Source organism: Rhineura floridana, chromosome 1, assembly GCF_030035675.1.
Source record: "Rhineura floridana isolate rRhiFlo1 chromosome 1, rRhiFlo1.hap2, whole genome shotgun sequence".
NCBI classification, from domain to species: Eukaryota; Metazoa; Chordata; class Lepidosauria; order Squamata; family Rhineuridae; genus Rhineura; species Rhineura floridana.
The window spans coordinates 24,112,304-24,131,000 of NC_084480.1; positions in this window are offsets into that span (position 1 = coordinate 24,112,304).

The following is an 18,697-nucleotide window of genomic DNA, read 5'->3' on the forward strand; positions in this document are numbered from 1 at the left end:
CTGAAACAGCGTTACTGATCTCCACTCTGTGAGTCTCAACCCTGACCCTTCTGGATGAGCCCAAAGTGAAACATTTCTAACAGGGCTTTTTCTCACATCTCTCTGTTTTCTGACACATTTCTAAGCCGTGCCTTGGCCAGTCTACATTCTGGTGTTAAGGATGGAGACAGATATGAATGTCAGCAATGCCTGGAATTTTCAGACATTCCTATGTTAATTTTCCACCCACTCGGCCGAGCCACATTGTCCACCTGGGAGCTACTAGTAAATGCTGTGCTGTGCTATAAACATCAGCACATTTCCCCTGCATGTACTGCCTGTATGGTGGTGGACATTTGGACTAGATCAGACAAGAAAAACTGCCACTGTTGCTTACATGTTGGGCTTAGGATGCATGAGTAAGAACAAGAAATGACCACGGGTGACAGTGAGGTCAATTAGTTAATGACTGAAACGAATGAATGTACTGGTGCCAGCTTAATTTCTCCCTGGTATTTTGGCTACTTGTATATTGCAGTTTTGCCAATCCAGCCATTTTAGTTGTGAATTTGTTGTCTAATACTTTGGCATTCTCATTTCCTTATGGCTGCCCAGTCTGAATACTGCGATAACAACAGAAACCACACATGGCAGAATTCAAGGTCTGAAGAACTATATAAATGCAATCACTCTTTTTTTCCCTTGCCCACAGTCTCCAAGGCTCCTCCGCATGTCTACCTCCATTCAGTCAGTGGCACACAGCCTTATATTTTGTTTATTCCCAGTCTCACTTTCTCCTTCATCTTGCTTTTCTACAGGTAAACATCCCATCACATTCACTCAGGCCCATGCTTCTGCATTTCTGTTTTCTACTTTGTTCCATTGCTTTAATCAACACACTGATTCTTGGTCTTTTCAATGCTCCAATGATTCTTGGCCTCATCAACTTTCTAAGTCTTACCTGTCCATATTACCTAGATGTCAACACAGCTCCTCCAGTCCCTACCATCCTTTCTTTGTCCAACCAAACTGACTGTTCACTTCCGTCACAGAAAATCACCTGTTTGTGAACATTCTGTTATTCAGAGCATCAGTCTTTCAACAGTTAGTAGGACATCATGACAGGTCAGCCACTCACTGCCAGAGTCTACACTGCTGCCATCTTCACTACAAACATTACAATATTAGCACATTACAATATACATTTCTGTATCTAATAAGAATGTTACTGTCTTTCTGTCATAATCTTTCTCTGCTTAAATATAACCAATTGCTTATGTGGCAGCTAGATGGCACCAGCTGCTATAATAGTTTCAGTTTAATTTTTGGTGTAATCAATGCTTGTTTGGAGAACTTTCCTGCTCAGTTTTCTCAGCTTGCCCAAGGCAATAGCTTTAGAGTGACATGAAGACCATGAGTTTGAGATTACTACTTAGAAACCTAAAGGAAATTTGTTTTCTTATCAGTTTATCACTGATGCGGGATGAATTGTAATTGAAAAAGAAAAGTGAAAGACCATCAACATTTTGTTTTTTAAAAGGAGCGTTTCCAGTTATTGTGTCTTTCATGGCTTGACTGTTTCAATGTATGACTGTTTTATGGAGCAATCCTATGGTCCCTAGGAGTTTGGTTGAAGGGCTGTAAGATGCTGCGGAACTCTCTCTCTATGGTTGGATGGAGGTCTGTAGTCAAAGAAGGAGATCCAGGGTCACAGACCTCCTCACTATAGCTATAGACAACTTGCCATTCCTCTTCTGCCATTGGAGCTGCACAGTGATAGGGGCTGAGAAAGGGCATGTTGGGGAAGATTGGAGGAGAACTTGGATTTGTAGGATCCAAAACCTCCTGTTCCCCTAATAGGATTTCACACTGGATGAAAAATAATATTCTGGCCCTTCAGTTTCTTCCTCATTGCAGTTGATGGGAGGAAAATTAGGAAGCACCCATCCACAGCAGGAAAAAGAGTAACAAACCACTCCCTTCCTTCTATCCTGACCGGCGCAAGCTGGCAGGGCTTACAAATTGGTGGTTTGCCTATCAAGGAATCTCCCCACCCCTTGACCTCAATAAGATTGTTCTGCCCTTGTGTCTTCTGGCTGACTTTTTTGTTTGTTTGCCTTGTTGGTTGCAACAGTGGCTAATAACATTCCAGAAACAAACAAATAATGTTGAACTTCTGGTTCAGGGGATACCTTTTTAAAAACATAACAGTTCCAAATGCAAAATAATTATGCAAGTGTTTCCATGGTGTAGCTCTCTCTGCTTTTATGAAGGTGAATTTGAAAGTGTTTGGTTGATGCCTAGCAGAATGCAAGATCAGAAGATATCTTAGCCCCTCTTCATTCATTAAAGAAACAATTATGGAAAATAAACAAATGATGTTCATTTACTCAATTTCTACAGCTGGCAGACTTCAGCTTCCCTTGAGACAGAATCTTTTGGCTATTTTCTCCCCTCCATACAGAGTATGCAGCCCTGACTATAGACACCTGTCAACTAGGGTTGCCAGGTTCATGGCCTGGGACTGATCCTGTACCTTTAGGATAAGAGAAAGTCAGCCAAAGTGCAGGTGTTCTTGCAATTCTGTAATGGGAAAAACCACAAGGTGGAATTCTCCCTTCCCCCTGCACAACTTTTGAAGATACAAAAGATCTCTTGGTTGCCAGGCCCGGCCTCCAAGAGGTCTTCTGTATCTTTAAAAATTGTGCAGGGGGAAGGGAGAATTCTACCTTGTGGTTTTTCGCATTACAGTGTTGCAAGAACACCTGCACTTGGCTGACTTTCTCTTCTCCTAAAGATTCAGGATCAGTCTCAGGCCATGAACCTGGCAACCCTACTGTCAACACAAGCAACCACCAGTCTGGGGCCTCTAGCTCAGCACATGCTGTTTATTACAGTTGTGTTTCCACCCCACCCTCCTTCAAGAAGTTCAGGGTGGCATTTGAGCCTGATGACAACTCTGTGAAGTAGGTTCAGCTGAGAGAGAGACCGAGTGATTTGCCCAAGGCCACCCAGTGAGCTTCTTAACTTGGTTTCCCAGGTCTAAACTCAATACCTTAACCCTCACATCATGCCGGCAGATAATAAATCTACCATTAATTTTAAAAAATCAACTTCTTCAGCAGCTAATGACATTGAATCAGGAAAATTTAAATACAAGCACACCCACAGAGGAGAACAATAGTTGTAGCAATGCGAAGACACATTCTCTGTATGTGAAGAGATATTTTCCATTTTTAAAGCTTCCCTGCCTGATTTTTCTTTTCACCTAGTTTGTATTAAATGGAGCAGAACATCCCTTCCTGAACACTTCAGGAGCAGAAACAAATGGGCCAAATTGAAAAGCCAGAAAGAAAAGTGGTTATTCAGCCCTGCCTACCTCTCAGGAGAACCCAGGAGACACCCAGTAAAGCTGTACAGCTACTTGCACAGAGCAGAGCTAAGGAACTCAAGCATGAAATTGCACCCTCCAGTTGCCAGGCCTCGTTTACTTCTCTCTTTGGTTTCCAGCAAGGGTTTCTGCGAGTTCCCAACCGCTATACCGCTTCAGCAAAATCCAGTTCTAGTTCAGGGATGAGGACACTGCCCCCCCAAATGTTGGTGGACTTCAGCTGTCATCATGCCTGACAATCAGTGGTGCTGGCTGGACCTGATGAGAGCTGAAGTCCACCAACATCTGGAGGGCTGGAGGGTCCCATTCCCTGATGTAGTTAAGACTAAAGTGGTTTGCTGGAATCTGTTTAGTGCTTGCTGAAATGAGGTAGCTATATTTCCTGCTTCACAGAGGAGCATCCTTTATTTGAAGGGAAGCCCTTTACAAAGTCCAATGTAAAGACAACCATCGCAAGGGAGAGGAGAGGCCCTGATGTCCATCAGCAGTTGGCATCTGGACAACAGACTGAGCAGGAACACAGGTCATCTGGCCAGTCTTCTCTGCTATGGTGAGATGTACTCCATTTGTGTTTCAATGATGTTTTTTCTAAATTTGCATATATACATATAAATTAGTTTGTGCATTTTATGCAGATCTGTGTTCTATTTAATCCTCTTTTTTGGTGATATGTTGTTGGCAAAGTATATGTAGCCGACCCATGATAAAATCAGTACGATTAGATCCACTTGATTTTATACTTCGGCCCTGGACCTGGCTGCCCTGGAATTACTTGATAAAACTTCTATTCAATGATATTGAACATTCAGAAGCAGCTGCTAGAATCCAACATTGGATGCTCTTGAGATAATGATGGTGACGATTTTTTCATTTCTATCCCACATACACCATATGCAATATATCTATTGCAGTGTCTCAGTTAAAACCAGAACAGCATAACAAATAAAACCAAGCAGAATACATTAAAGAAACAGAAATACAATAAATACAAAAATTGGTCATTTGACAAGGGTGTAAAAATAAGAAATAGTGCCCATAAGGACGCTTGCTGAAACAACCAAGTCTTCAGTTGGCGCCTGAAGCTAATTACAGATGGATTTCGCTAAGTAGAGAGCCCTATAACTCCAGCACTACTAAAAGCACAGCAAACCCCTCCATATGTTTGGTACACACCCATTCATTCCTATGCTGCTCCATGGTGCCATTCCTCTTCTTTGTTCCCACTTGGGTCTACTGATTCCACTTGGTACTGAACCACCTTTGTAAAGCACAGTTCTTGAACATATTCTCTTTTGCCCAGCAACCTGGCATTAAATTCCAAATCAAGGAAAATGCTGCAATACATAAGGCTGTCAACTTTTTTTTACTGATTCCTGCTTCTATACAATATAAAAGTTTGACCTGTAAACATTAACAGGTAGCACAATCTCTATGCGGTGAAATGCTTTGCCTGCTAATTTCTGGGATCAACCTGCTGTTAAAGCAGCAACCAGGGCAGATGGCAACTCTTATTTCCTACTTACATCTTTCCTTCCTCACTCTTACTTGCTAAGTAAATACTAAGTAAGAACCAAACATCTTTGTACATATCTTTCCATGCCAACAAAATTAAAAACCTACAACTAATTTACAACTATAGAACTAAATAACTAGCATTTTGCACAATAATGCCTTCTTCCTGCCAGGAGAATCTTCCCTGCTTACTCTGTGATTCCCATTTACACCATACCTTTAAGGCACATTGTTATCCCGAAAGAGTCCTGGGAACTGTAGCTTACTGCTCACAGAGTTATATTTCCCACCACATTGAACAAACTACAGGGGGAAGCCATGTGTTTTAAATGTATGGTGTGAATGTGACCTAATTCTGCCCGCTGAGGCTCACCATTGGATCTTTGTGGGCAGAAAGGAGTATAAAGGCTTCCTTTTCTAGAAATGCTTTGGGTAACCGGGCTTCTTCTGTGAGAAGATGTGGTAGTTTCATCATCATCATCATTCAAGAGCACCACCACCTTGTTTGAGGAGCAAGATCTTCCTGAGCTCTGACTAGGTTCTCACTTGTTCCTGCTTCTTCTTTTCTGGACTAGGAATAATAGAATGGTAGAGTTGGAAGGAGCCTATAAGGCAATTGAATCCAACCCCCTGCTCAATACAGAAATCCAAGTTAAAGCATTCCTGACAGGTAGCTGTCCAGCTGCCTCTTGAATGCCTCCAGTGTTGGAGAGTCCCCCATCTCCCTAGGAAATTGGTTCCATTGTCATACACCTCTAGCAGTTAGGAAGTTTTTTCTGATGTTCAGGTGAAATCTGGCTTCCTGCAACTTGAGCCCATTATTCCATGTCCTGCACTCTGGGACGATTGAGAAGAGATCCTGGCCCTCCTCCGTGTGACAACCTTTCAAGTCCTTGAAGAGTGTTATCATATCTCCCCTCAGTCTTCTCTTCTCAAGACTAAACATGCCCAGTCCTTTCAGTCTCTTCTCATAGGGTTTTGTTTCTAGTCCCCTGATCATCCTCATTGCCATCCTCTGAACTCGTTCCAGTTTGTCTGCATCCTTCTTAAAATGTGGTGTCCAGAACTGGACACAGTACTCAAATGAGGCTTAACCAATGCCGAATAGAGGGGAACTAGTACTTCACGCAATTTGGAAACTATACTTCTGTTAATGCAGCCTAATATAGCATTTGCCTTTTTTGCAGCCACATCACACTGTTGGCTCATATTCAGCTTGTGATCAACAACAATCCCAAGATTGTTGGGAACAACAATCCCAATCCTTCTCACATGTAGTATTGCAGAACCAATTCTCCATCTTATATCTGGGCACTTAGTTTCTTTTTCCTAAATGTAGAACTTTGTACTTATACAAATTTTGTTCTGTTGGTTTCAGCCCAGTGCTCCAGCCTATCAAGATCACTTTGGGTTTTTTTCTGTCTTCCAAGATATTAGCTATTGCTCCTAATTTTGTGTCATCTGCAAATTCAATAAAGCATTCACTTGCTCTTCAGTCCTAACTCTTGGCTGGTTCCTTGATCCTGGTTGTTGTGTCGTTGGTCCTGCCTTGCTCATTGGTTCTGACCACTGGCCTGATTCATGGTTTCTGGCTCTTGATTCACCTCAGACTGCTTCCCATGGCCCAAACCTGACCTTCCTACATGAACCTGCCTCATTAATTACTACTTCAGACATCCTTCTTTGGGTGCCTCCACCTTCTGAACTCAGGGGCCCACTAAAAGAGACAAGCCTTCTCAGTGTTGGCACTGAAAGCTGTTTCCCCAATTATGTTTGTCTGGAACCGACTTTGTTATTTTTAAGGTGCCAAGTAAAAGTCTGTCTCATTCACCAAGTCTTTTAGAGGCATTTGAGATACTCGTAATTGTCTTTTAGCTGCTGTTTATCTTTTAGCCTTCTCTTTGCAGGTGTTTCTTTTTTAATCTTGCTGTCTTAGAATTGTCTGTTACTGTATGTACTGCTGTAGGCTGCCTTGAGGCTGTTCCATGGCGAAAGGTGAGATATCAATTGTGGGATAGATCCTGAGAATCATGAGCTGAAGGAAACATGTGAAAAGGATATTTCATGCCACCTTGTGCACTCCTGAAAACCCCCAGAAGGGACCTTCTGGATTGGCGCAGGATGGGGCATAAAGGTTGCTTGGGGAGGGCAATTATCCAAGATCTTCTTTGCACTCGTTGTCAGAATACAACCCCATCTAATATTCCAATTTAAAGAATATCAAATCATAAAGATAAAAAATTGCTAGTATCAAAACCACCAGTGTTTGAAAGCCAGTCTAAATATGAGTCTTACCATGTTTTCTTCAAGCCTGAAGGTCATACACAGATGACCCTGCTCACCTTGCAGCAGCAGGACCATAACCAAGAAGGCTCTGCTCACCTTGTAGCAGCAGGGCCACAACCATGAAGGTTCTCCTGTGTTCCAAGGAAGGGCCTTGAACAGGGTCTCCTTTTAAGATAATCAGTGAAATGTGGGGTTTACCATACACTTGAAAACATGTACATTTTAAGTTGTCTCCTTTTCAAAGAAGAAACATGGGTATGCAACCTCTTTTGTGTGTAAAGCACTTTAATTTGGAAATTTGAAGGGGTTAATGCTGTCCAGTATGGAAAGAAAAGAAAACAATTAATGATGTGAAGGTGCCATGGAATGCTTATTTCTCACACATGTGGGTTGGGGTTTGTGTTGAGTAATTCTTTGCCAAGTTGGATAATCACTGTGTTATGCAAGGAATTTCTGCATCCTAACCAAAACAAGCCAGGGATTCTCTTTAGCCACATCATAAAATTGTTATGACGTCTCTCAGAGACTGCATATATGCAGTCTTTGTCCATAAAAGATTCCTGCCTTTCATTTGGTTTTTTTATGTTATTGGCAATTGCGGCTGGAGCGAGGAACAAAAGCAAATACTGTCTTTATGTATTCAACACAGACAAAGGGTGGATTCTTCCATTTTGAAAAAAATGTGGCAACAGGCTGCTTTGAGTTGTTCTTGAGCCTTGACCAAGGCTTTTGTTGCTTCCTTTCTGTGACTGAAACGTTCAGAGAAAAATGGTAGTGATTGTTATTTTTTTAAAAAAAAGGCTGGGGGGAGGTATGGAGAAAGAAATTTGTGTCTTTCTCTGTTGAGTTTCCTTTCCCTTGCCTATTTCCCCCTCAAAGCTCAGATGGGTCCCATTTAGTTAGATTTTAGCATTCTGAAATGTTACAATCTAGGAACAATTGTACCATCTGATTTTGTAGCAGAATTTGTAGCAGGCCACAAAGTGTCTGCGGGGATGTATTCACAAGAAATATTCATCATACAAACAGAAACTGACAAGGTGAAATCATCTCAATTAAAAATTGCCATCACCAGCTGAAGAGATCTTGAATATTGCTAGGCTGAGAAAAGAACGTACTGCTAGGTCTGGCCCAAGACATTCTTTGTTTTCCTGAGGTGGAACAGCAAATGGTTTTCTACTCCAGCCTGGTCAGGGTACATAGAATTCAAGGCAAGCCAAGTTGTTTTGGCACCTGAGGCAGAAAATCCCACACGCACCTCTCCCCTGCCTGGCAGTCAGGGGTGTAGTCATCTGGGATTGTAGGGGGTCATCAGGGGTGTCACTACACAGGTGCGGGGGGTGCGTATCACACCCGGGTGACACCAAGAGGGGGGTGACACCCAGAGCCGCCCCTAGCTCTCCTTTTGCTGGCAGTGCCCACCACCAAGGCCGGTTTTAAAGGACAGCCAGGTTGGGCACTGGCCCGAGATCCCCGGACCTACAGGAGCCCCTGAGGGGCCCTTCGCTCCCCTTCCATGATCCGCTCATCCCCCGCACCCCCGCACGGCCCCCCTACCTGTCTACAGTAGTCTTTACCATTGCCCTTAATTAAGATGGTGGCACAGTTTCCCTATTGTACTGAAGCCGCTGCCGCCATCTTAGTTGATGGCAGAGATGTGCATGTGCAGCATGCACTTGTGCCATCAACAAAGATGGTGGTGGAGGCTTCATTCCCCTTAGGGAAACTGCGGCCGCCATCTTAATTAAGGGCAATGCTAAATACTACTGAAGAGAGGTGGGGGGGGTGCACACACGCACACCCACCCACCCACTGGGAGGCCAGGGCAAGCTGATGCCCAAAGGCCCCCGCATGCCTGGAGCCGGCCCTGGGTGACACCATGAGTTATCGCACCGGGTGACACCAACCCTAGTGACGCCACTGGGGGTCATAGAGCCATTACTGTTTTGGGAGCAGGGTCCCAGCCAGGTCCCTATGTTTGTGCCAATCAGCATGAAAGAGAAGCATGTTAGCCACTGTTATTGGTCCTTTCATGCTGATTGGAGCCAATCACAGTGAAAGGAGATGAGTGAGTCAGCTATTGAAAAGACTTTTCTCAGTAGCTAACCCACAGCCTTCCCTTTCATGCCAATTGACTCCTAGGAACATCTGTTGTAGCGGAGTGTGGACTCTGAGGTGGCATGGAGGGCAAGCGAGAAGAGGGAACCTGGGAAAGAGGCATGGCTGTGAGGGAGCATGGTGCGACTATTGTGAAGGGACCCGGCACTTCTGAATTTGGCACTACACTACTGCTGGCAGTAAAAATACAGTACAATAGTAAGTTAACTTAAACATTTGCTGCTCTTTCACCATACCCCAAATCAGCTGCCTGAGGCAGCCACTTCACTAACAATAGGGCTGCCCCTAGCTACTGTCTGTTAACACCAGGCTGGAAAGTATACAGTGCAGGAGTGGTTGGAGGAACAAGATTTGGATCATGTGGGCAGGAGTGGCTTACCCGGTGAAGCGGCCCTTCAGCAATAGCCTCCCAGCAGCAGCGTTCCTATGGCCAGGGATGCCAGAGAATTCAGATGGAAATGAAAGCAGAAATTGCCTATGTTTGCTTATTCATCCCATGCCCAGAACAGAAATCAATCCAGAGACTACAATCAGCATTCACTGTTGTTATTTTTAGTCTGCCAACGATATGTACAGCAGATAACTGGTGTATCTAGGGCAGGTGCGGATCTGCCTGTAATAAATTTTGTCATACGTTTGTGTCATTCATGAACAATAAATAATTGTTTTGCAGTTGCTTTATTCATAAATCTTAGTGTAATCTGAATAAGTCCCACTCTTGAACTCAACTTCAAAAGAGATGACATCACAACAGACAATAATTTCATGCTGCAGCCTTCTAATATATGGTCATGTGCATCTCTAGAGTCTGAAAAAGCAGGTGCTTTACAATGTAGCATTGTCATAGCATTTCTTCAAGAAAATGAATGTTGTGTTTATAGCTCCCAGTCAAACAGAAAGGCAAGGAATGTATCACAGTAAACATCTAAATTTGTGGGTGCGTGTGACCTTGCATCAATGGTTCTACACAGCGGGGGTAGGTAGCAAGTTCTATACACTCTATCCATGTCACCAAGTCTTATTCCCTTCAGATGACCAGTTCAAGGGTGACATTGGCACATGGCCACAGACCAAGCGGAAAAGGTTTAAAGAAAAAAATATAACCCGTGGGATATATGAAGGATAGGAGACTTGTAGCCCTCCAGATACTGTTGGACTACAGCTCCCATCATCCCACAAATGAAACAAAAGCACCATACCTCTCCCATGAGACATTTACTGAAATGTTCTCTTTCCTTTGATTTTTCAAATTCAAGGTCTTTTTCTCATCAATTGGTGGAAAATGGTTAAAACAAACAAACAACCCAAGAAACCCGCACTATTGGAGAGTGTGCAAGTAATAACTGCTCACCTGCTGGGGGTGGCACAGGAAAGAGGAACTTAAGCATAAATATGTGGGGAGAGACATTTCAACACACACTGGGAGGTGGAGGATCAGCAATGGCAGGGGTGGGGGGAGTATGTGGAACAGTACTTGTGAAGGAAGTGCTAAAACGTCTCTGACAGCTGGCTGCTTCTGCCTTTACTACAGTCTCTGTCCCATATAGTAGTGTAGTGGCAAATTCAGAAGTGCAGGGTCATTTCATGATAGTCACAGCCATGCCCACTCCTATCCTTTTTTTCATGCTGGGTTGAGAATGAGACTCTTGTTAATGCAGAGTGTTAGCTGCTGACAAGAGTCTTTTCAGTGGCTGACTCATCTCTTTTCACTCTGATTGGTGCCAAATCAGCAGGAAAGGACCAGGTAGCATGTTAGAAGACTCTTCTCAGTGGCTAACACACTCTCCTTTCATGCTCATTGGCTCATAGGATGCTGGAGACATAGGGACCCTGCTGGGACCCCGCTCTAAAAAAAGTAACTGGTCTAAGACCCCCTGAGTCCCTGGATGACTACACCCCTGGTCCCATACACATGCACACACACACACACACCACCCCCAACTCTCCTGTGGCCATCTCAGTTCCATTATGGGAACTGCCTTCCTTTGGAAGTTCACATTGTGCACCTTGGCTGGGGTTGGGAGTAGGGATGAGGGAGAAATTGGATTCAGGTCACATTTTAAGCTGAATCTATCAAATTTGCACTTTCCGTAACAATATGAGAACCGAAACACAGCCATCCTTAAATTCACACTTATTCAAATTTTTGTGATGCAGTTCGCCAACCAAACAACGTTTACAACAATGCATATATTAGGGGAAAGTGTGCACAAATATATAAATGAAAATAACTAGCAAAAATGCATTATATGATGAGAAGTGGCTTGCAAAAATGTGTACATCAGTCAAAACAAAAAAATGTGTACATGAGGAGAAATTCATACTAAAATGCTGGAGTATTTTCATGAGGATATTTTTCAGAAAAAAATTGCAAATTGCTGCAGAAATGTGGAGAACTGAATTTAAGATTGGAAAAATAAGAAACAAAGACCCAAACTTGACAGATCTTTCCATTCCTAGCTGGGAGTCCCGCTCAGGTTTGTTGGGGCTGGAGCCAGATGCAGACTGGATACTGCTCACTGACTGGGGACAAATGGTGATAAAGGTAGCCCCAATGGCCATTACTATAGAGCTGTCACACAAGCCCTAATTCACCTAAAGGGACCTCAAATGCATTTCTGTGTATGTGTACGCATGCTTGTTAGAGACACCCACTGTTTATGCATGGCTGAATGTGCATTTATGCATGAACAAATCTGGGCATTCCATGGTGTGTGTCCTATGATCAGCAAGTGTTTCTTTAAAAAAAAAAAAAATCAGTACAGCGCTGCCTAGGAAACACAAGGGGCTGCAATATGCAATGTGGAACTTACATTTTAACACTTCAAAGGAATAAATTGATGGTTTTGGGTCATAGGCTGGGAGCAGGGAGTGAAAGAAAGAAAAATCACTTCTACAAAGGTGGATTTGCTGGAGATTTAGCAGGCTTCATTGGGGGTGGGATAGGCAGATTTAGCAAGTGCACTAAAAGGAAACGGCACTTCCTCAGAGCGATTCTCAGTACTGTTTCTAAGCTGTTTACTTCCTATTTTGATACCTCCAGCAACAAAGGGGGGGTGGAGCTTCCAAGAAAGTCTTTGATTGGCCTTGGGTTCTGTTGTGTTTATACCAGCTTCCCATCAGGAAGCAATCATGATAAGCTCTGTGACTCTGTTCTGGATGGTTTTTCCACACTGTGTCATTGCTTTTAACTGATAATAATGGGAACCCAGTGCTCTATTCTTGTACTGATTCATTAAGGGCTTTGGGCTAAGGTACCTTTTTGCAGTGTAAGTGGTTTTTCTGCTAGAAGAATGAGGTGCTAAAAAAATACTAAACATTTTGCCCCTGGTCTCATGATCAATGTGCCCTCCCACTGGAGAATGCTGCTGTGCCTGAGGTTTCTTTTCCTAAGAAGCACACATAGATAAAATGTGGCAACTAGATGAGCACCTCCTTTTCCACAGATTTATTGAACAACATAGAAAGTTCAGTCTAGCACAAGTAAAACCTCTTATATACCCAGTCGATCACTACACTCTGCAGGTGAGGGCCTCCTGCAGATACCATCTTATCAGGAGGTCCATTCCACACAACCTAGGAAGTAGACCTTTAGTGTTATGGCACCAACACTTTGTAATTCCCTCCACTTAAATATTACACAGGCACCATCTCTGTTATCTTTTTGGTGCCTACTGAAGACCTTCCTCTGTCAACAAGCCTTTTAAGTAGAGACCTTATTCCAGTCTGAGCCTGTGATGAAATTGCTTTTTAAGATATTTTAAAAGCTTTTTAAAAAAGCTTTTTAAAAAGATGTTTTAATATGTTTTTAAAGATGTTTTGTTTTATTATATTTTAATGTCTGTTTTTATGATGTTTTATAGTGCTTTTAGTGTTTTTGTTTGCTACCCTATTATTATTGTTGTTGTTGTTGTTGTTGTTATTATTATTATTATTATTATTATTAACAACAACCCTATGAATGGGCTAAGAGTTCAATTGCAGTCAGCACTGGCTCTGCCATTGGACTAATTGGACATCAGTGGTTTGATTGCAATCACTTGAGACCTTTCTTTAGGAGGCCAGTTTGAGCTTCTGCAGAGATCTCCTGCAACTTGGTTTAGGAAGAAAGTGAAGGGCTGGCCAGTGAGGGGGAGGGTGAATGGAAATTACAGAACACTCTAGAGTCCTGTGCCATTACCACACAGGATTCTGATGTGGATTATCACATGGCAAAGTAGATGAGATGGTCAGGAAAGAGGCAGCAGAAAGTGTTTCCCACCAAGCTGGAATGCATATCAAGAGAAAACAAGACTGACAATGCTTGTTCTTGGCCCCTTAACATAGGGTGGGCAACCCGGGGTCCTTCACCTAATTTCTACAAGTGATAGTTCAGACTGCGGACAAGACTCCTGCTGGGTGGGGAAAAAAGAGGGAAAGTGGGGTGACCCTCCCAACTTCAGCCCCATCCACCACCAGCATACAGTCCCCATAACAGCTTATCCCTAAGGAAATTCAGCCCTACCAAGAGGAAGGGTTGCTTGTCCCTGCTTTAACTGCTCTTAGCCCTGGCTTCTGCCCATTCCTGGTGCAGCCTGAAGTGCAGCATCACAGTGCTTGTAACTAGAGATGTGTGAATCCCTACTAAATTGTATCCCCCTTTTTCCTGTGCTGTGTGAGAGAGTAGAATTTTACTAGTCCTTTTTTTCTTGTCCAGTAAATTGTATGTGTGTGTATGTTCATCAAGCTTACAATTAGACATTATAATCAAGCTTGCAAATAGGGATGGGGAGAAAATTCAGTTCAGTTCACATTTAAAGGTAAACTTACCTAATTTGCACTTTCTGAAATAATAAGTGGATCGAAACATAGCCATCCTTTGAAATTCACACTTCTCAGAATTCTGCAGTGCAGTTCTTCAACCAAGGAATGAGTACAAAAATGCATACTATATTAAGAAAAACGTCTTTGCAAAAATGTGTGTATTAGGCAAAATTGCATACAAAAAAATTATTTTATTTTAGGAGATATTTGCACTAAAATACTCCTGAGTTTTTCATAAGAACATTTTTTTATAATAAAAAAAATCACAACTGATATGGAAATGTGGAGAACTGAACTGAAGACTGGAAAAAGGAGAAACTGAAACTGACATATCCACCCATCCCTGCTTACAAGTGACCATGTAAGGAATTGTGTCCAAGCAGTACTTTAAAAAAATCTTTTCCACACAAGTATTATTATTATTATTATTTATTCAGTTTCTATACCGCCCACAGCCAATGGCTCTCTGGGCGGTGAACAACATAAATATAAAAATACAATAAGATAAAATCACATAATAATTACCACACACATAATAACAATTCTCAAAGCTAAAAACATATTACACAATTAATTTAGTATACCAGAGTGTTATAAATATACTAAAATATATTAAAATGCCTGGGAAAAGAGGTACATTTTAACCCGGCGCCGAAAAGAAAGCAATGTTGGCGCCAGGCGCACCTCGTCAAGGGGACTGTTCCATAGTTCGGGGGCCACCACTGAGAAGGCCCTAGATCTTGTTGTCATCCTCCGAGCCTCTCTATGAGTTGGGACCCGGAGGAGGGCCTTCGATGTTGCACGCAGTGTACGGGTAGGTTCATATCGGGAGAGGCGTTCCATCAGGTATTGCGGACCCGCGCCATGTAAGGCTTTATAGGTCAAGACCAACACTTTGAATCTGGCCCGGAAACATATAGGCAGCCAGTGCAAACGGGCCAGAACAGGTGTTATATGTTCGGATCGTTTGGTCCTAGTCAACAATCGGGCCGCAGCGTTTTGCATGAGCTGCAGTTTCCAAACCATCTTCAAAGGTAGCCCCACATAGAGCGCATTGCAGTAGTCCAGTCTTGAGGTTACCAGAGCGTGGATAACTGAAGCGAGGTCGTTGCTGCCCAGATAGGGACGTAGCTGAGCTACCAACCGAAGTTGGTAGAACGCACTTCGTGCCACCGAGGCTACCTGGGCCTCAAGTGACAATGAAGGATCTAAAAGAACTCCCAGACTACGAACCTGCTCCTTCAGGGGGAGTGTAACCCCGTCCAGGACAGGTTGAGTATCCACCATCTGATCAGAGAAACCGCTCACTAACAGCATCTCAGTCTTGTCTGGATTGAGTTTCAATTTATTAGCTCTCATCCAGTCCATTATTGTGGCCAGGCAATGGTTCAATACATTGACAGCCTCACCTGAAGAAGTTGAAAAGGAGAAGTAGAGCTGCGTGTCACCAGCATACTGATGACTACGCACTCCAAAACTCCTGATGACCGCCCCCAGCGGCTTCATGTAGATGTTAAAGAGCATGGGGGACAGAACTGACCCCTGCGGGACCCCATACTGGAGAACCCAGGGTATCGAGCAATGCTCCCCAAGCACCACCTTCTGGAGCCGACCTACCAAGTAGGAGCGGAGCCACTGCCAGGCAGTACCTCCAACTCCCAACTCCATAAGTCGCTCCAGAAGGATACCATGGTCGATGGTATCAAAAGCAGCTGAGAGATCAAGGAGAATCAACAGGGTTACACTCCCCTCGTCCCTCTCCTGACATAGGTCATCATACAGGGCGACCAAGGCTGTCTCAGTACCAAAACCGGGCCTGAAACCGGATTGAAATGGATCTAGATAATCGGTTTCATCCAAGAGTGTCTGGAGCTGGTTAGCAACCACCCGCTCTAAGACCTTGCCCAGGAATGGAACATTCGCTACCCGCCTATAGTTATTTAGGTTTTCTGGATCCAGGGAAGACTTCTTTAGAAGTGGTCTAACAGCGGCCTCTTTCAGGCAGCTGGGGACCACTCCCTCTCGTAAAGAGGCATTTATCACTTCCCTGGCCCAGCCGGCTGTTCCATCCCTCCTAGATTTTACCAGCCAAGAGGGGCAAGGATCCAGAGCAGAAGTGGTCGCACGCACCTGTCCAAGCACCTTGTCAACTTCCTCAAGCTGCACCAATTGGAACTCATCCAATAAATGAGGACAAGACTGTGTTCTGGATGCCTCATTAAGTTCAACTGCTGTAATATTGGAGTCTAAGTCCTGGTGGATGCATAAGATCTTGTCCTGGAAGTGTCTAGCAAACTCATTGCAGCGAGCTTCCAATGACTCTATAATGTCCCGAGGACCAGAATGTAATAGCCCTCGGACAACCTTAAAAAGCTCTGCCGGGCGGCAGAGAGATGACTTGATAGTAGCAGCAAAATATCGCTTCTTTGCTGCTCTCACCGCTTCTGAGTACCGCTTAGTGAAGGCCCTCACCAGTGCAAGATTGTATTCGTCAGGAGTTCGTCTCCATCTGCACTCAAGCCGCCTCCTCTCTTGTTTCATCACTCTCAGCTCCGGGGTATACCACGGAGCTGTATGAGCTCTACATAGGAGGAGGCACGCAGGAGCGATCGTGTCAATGGCCCGGGTCATTTCCGTGTTCCACAGTTCGACCAGGGCCTCGACAGGAGCGCCAGTCTTCTCAGCCGGAAAAATCCCCAGAGCCTTTTGAAAACCTTCAGGATCCATCAGTCTCCGGGGGCGGACCAACTTAATGGGTCCCCCACCCTTGCAGAGGGGAAAGGCCACTGTGAGTCTAAACTTCAACAAGCGGTGATCTGTCCATGACAAAGGAATAGATGAAAAATTCCCCAGCTCCAGATCACCTTCTCCATGTCCAGTGGCAAAAATCAGATCTAGAGTATGTCCCGACACATGTGTTGGGCCTGTAACAAATTGGGACAGCCCCATGGTTGTCATGGAGGCCATGAAGTCCTGAGCCGCCCCTGATAAAGCAGCCTCGGTGTGGATATTGACATCCCCCAGTACCGATAGTCTAAGGGATCTCAACAATGCCTCCGAGACCAGTACTGTCAGCTCAGTTAGGGAAGCCATTGGGCAGCAGGGTGGGCGGTACACCAACAAACATAAGAACATAAGAAGAGCCTGCTGGATCAGGCCAGTGGCCCATCTAGTCCAGCATCCTGTTCTCACAGTGGCCAACCAGGTGCCTGGGGGAAGCCCGCAAGCCGGACCCGAGTGCAAGAACACTCTCCCCTCCTGAGGCTTCCGGCAACTGGTTTTCAGAAGCATGCTGCCTCTGACTAGGGTGGCACAGCACAGCCATCACGGCTAGTAGCCATTGATAGCCCTGTCCTCCATGAATTTGTCTAATCTTCTTTTAAAGCTGTCCAAGCTGGTGGCCATTACTGCATCTTGTGGGAGCAAATTCCATAGTTTAACTATGCGCTGAGTAAAGAAGTACTTCCTTTTGTCTGTCCTGAATCTTCCAACATTCAGCTTCTTTGAATGAACAAAATTCCCAGTCTGTCCCTATGGCCCAAGACAAGGTGAAGACACTCCAGACCAGTAGTCACATGGACAGGGTGCTTGACGAGAGAGAAAGAACTCCTATAGACCACAGCAACCCCACCTCCCCAACCCTCGGATCTACCATAGTGCTGAACCATATACCCAGGTGGGCAGAGCTGGGTGAGAGTAACTCCTCCCTGCTCACCCACCCAAGTCTCGGTTATACATGCCAGACCGGCCCCCTCCTCCACAATTAAATCATGGACAAGGGAGGTTTTATTATGTACCGATCTAGCATTTAAAAGCAGCACTTGGAGATCCGAGAGCTGGCTGAGAGGACATCCAGCAACCCTGTGGATGTGAGAAGGACCAGAACAGGGCACAGCCACTAATTGTCTGGGCCGAGTTCCCCTTACCTGGCATGTCCTTCTCCCACCACCATACCTCCCGCTACCCGTCACTACGCTAATTGGGCCCCCCGCAAGTCTCCCCACTCAGTGCAAAGTCCTCTTTCCCAGGCACATGATAAAAAGCACACATACACACACACTCACACACTCATTCACACCTAAACAGATACAATCTGACCACTTATAAAATGGCGGCCAATCACTCCCCCAATTAAGTAATAAAAACTGCCAGCCGCTAGATGTTGTAAAGCGCCGTTATATTTACCACCCCCAATATAAACCGTATTCCGAAAAAAAAGAAAAAAAGGGAGGGGGGACAGGGAAACAAATCACATCCAGTCTCTGATCATTCTCCACGGCGTTCTCCCGCTGCTCCGAGTCGCACCCATGCTCTGATTACTCCTTGTGGCGTTCTAACCCTCCGCAGTGTTCTCCTGCCGCCACCACTGCCGCCGCTGACAACCGGGCTGCACCGACAACCTGGCCTCCTCCCGCGGTGCTCTCACCACCGCTGGGCCAGGGTGTTTCCCACGGCCCTTCACACTCAGCCGCTCCGTGTAGTGCTCTCCTGCCGCCGTTACTCCGCGCTGAGCTGCACCTGGCCACGCCCAAAACTTAGCCGACCTCATCAGTGCTCTCACCACCACCGGGTTGTTCTGCGGCCCCTGGACATTCACTCGGGCTCCCG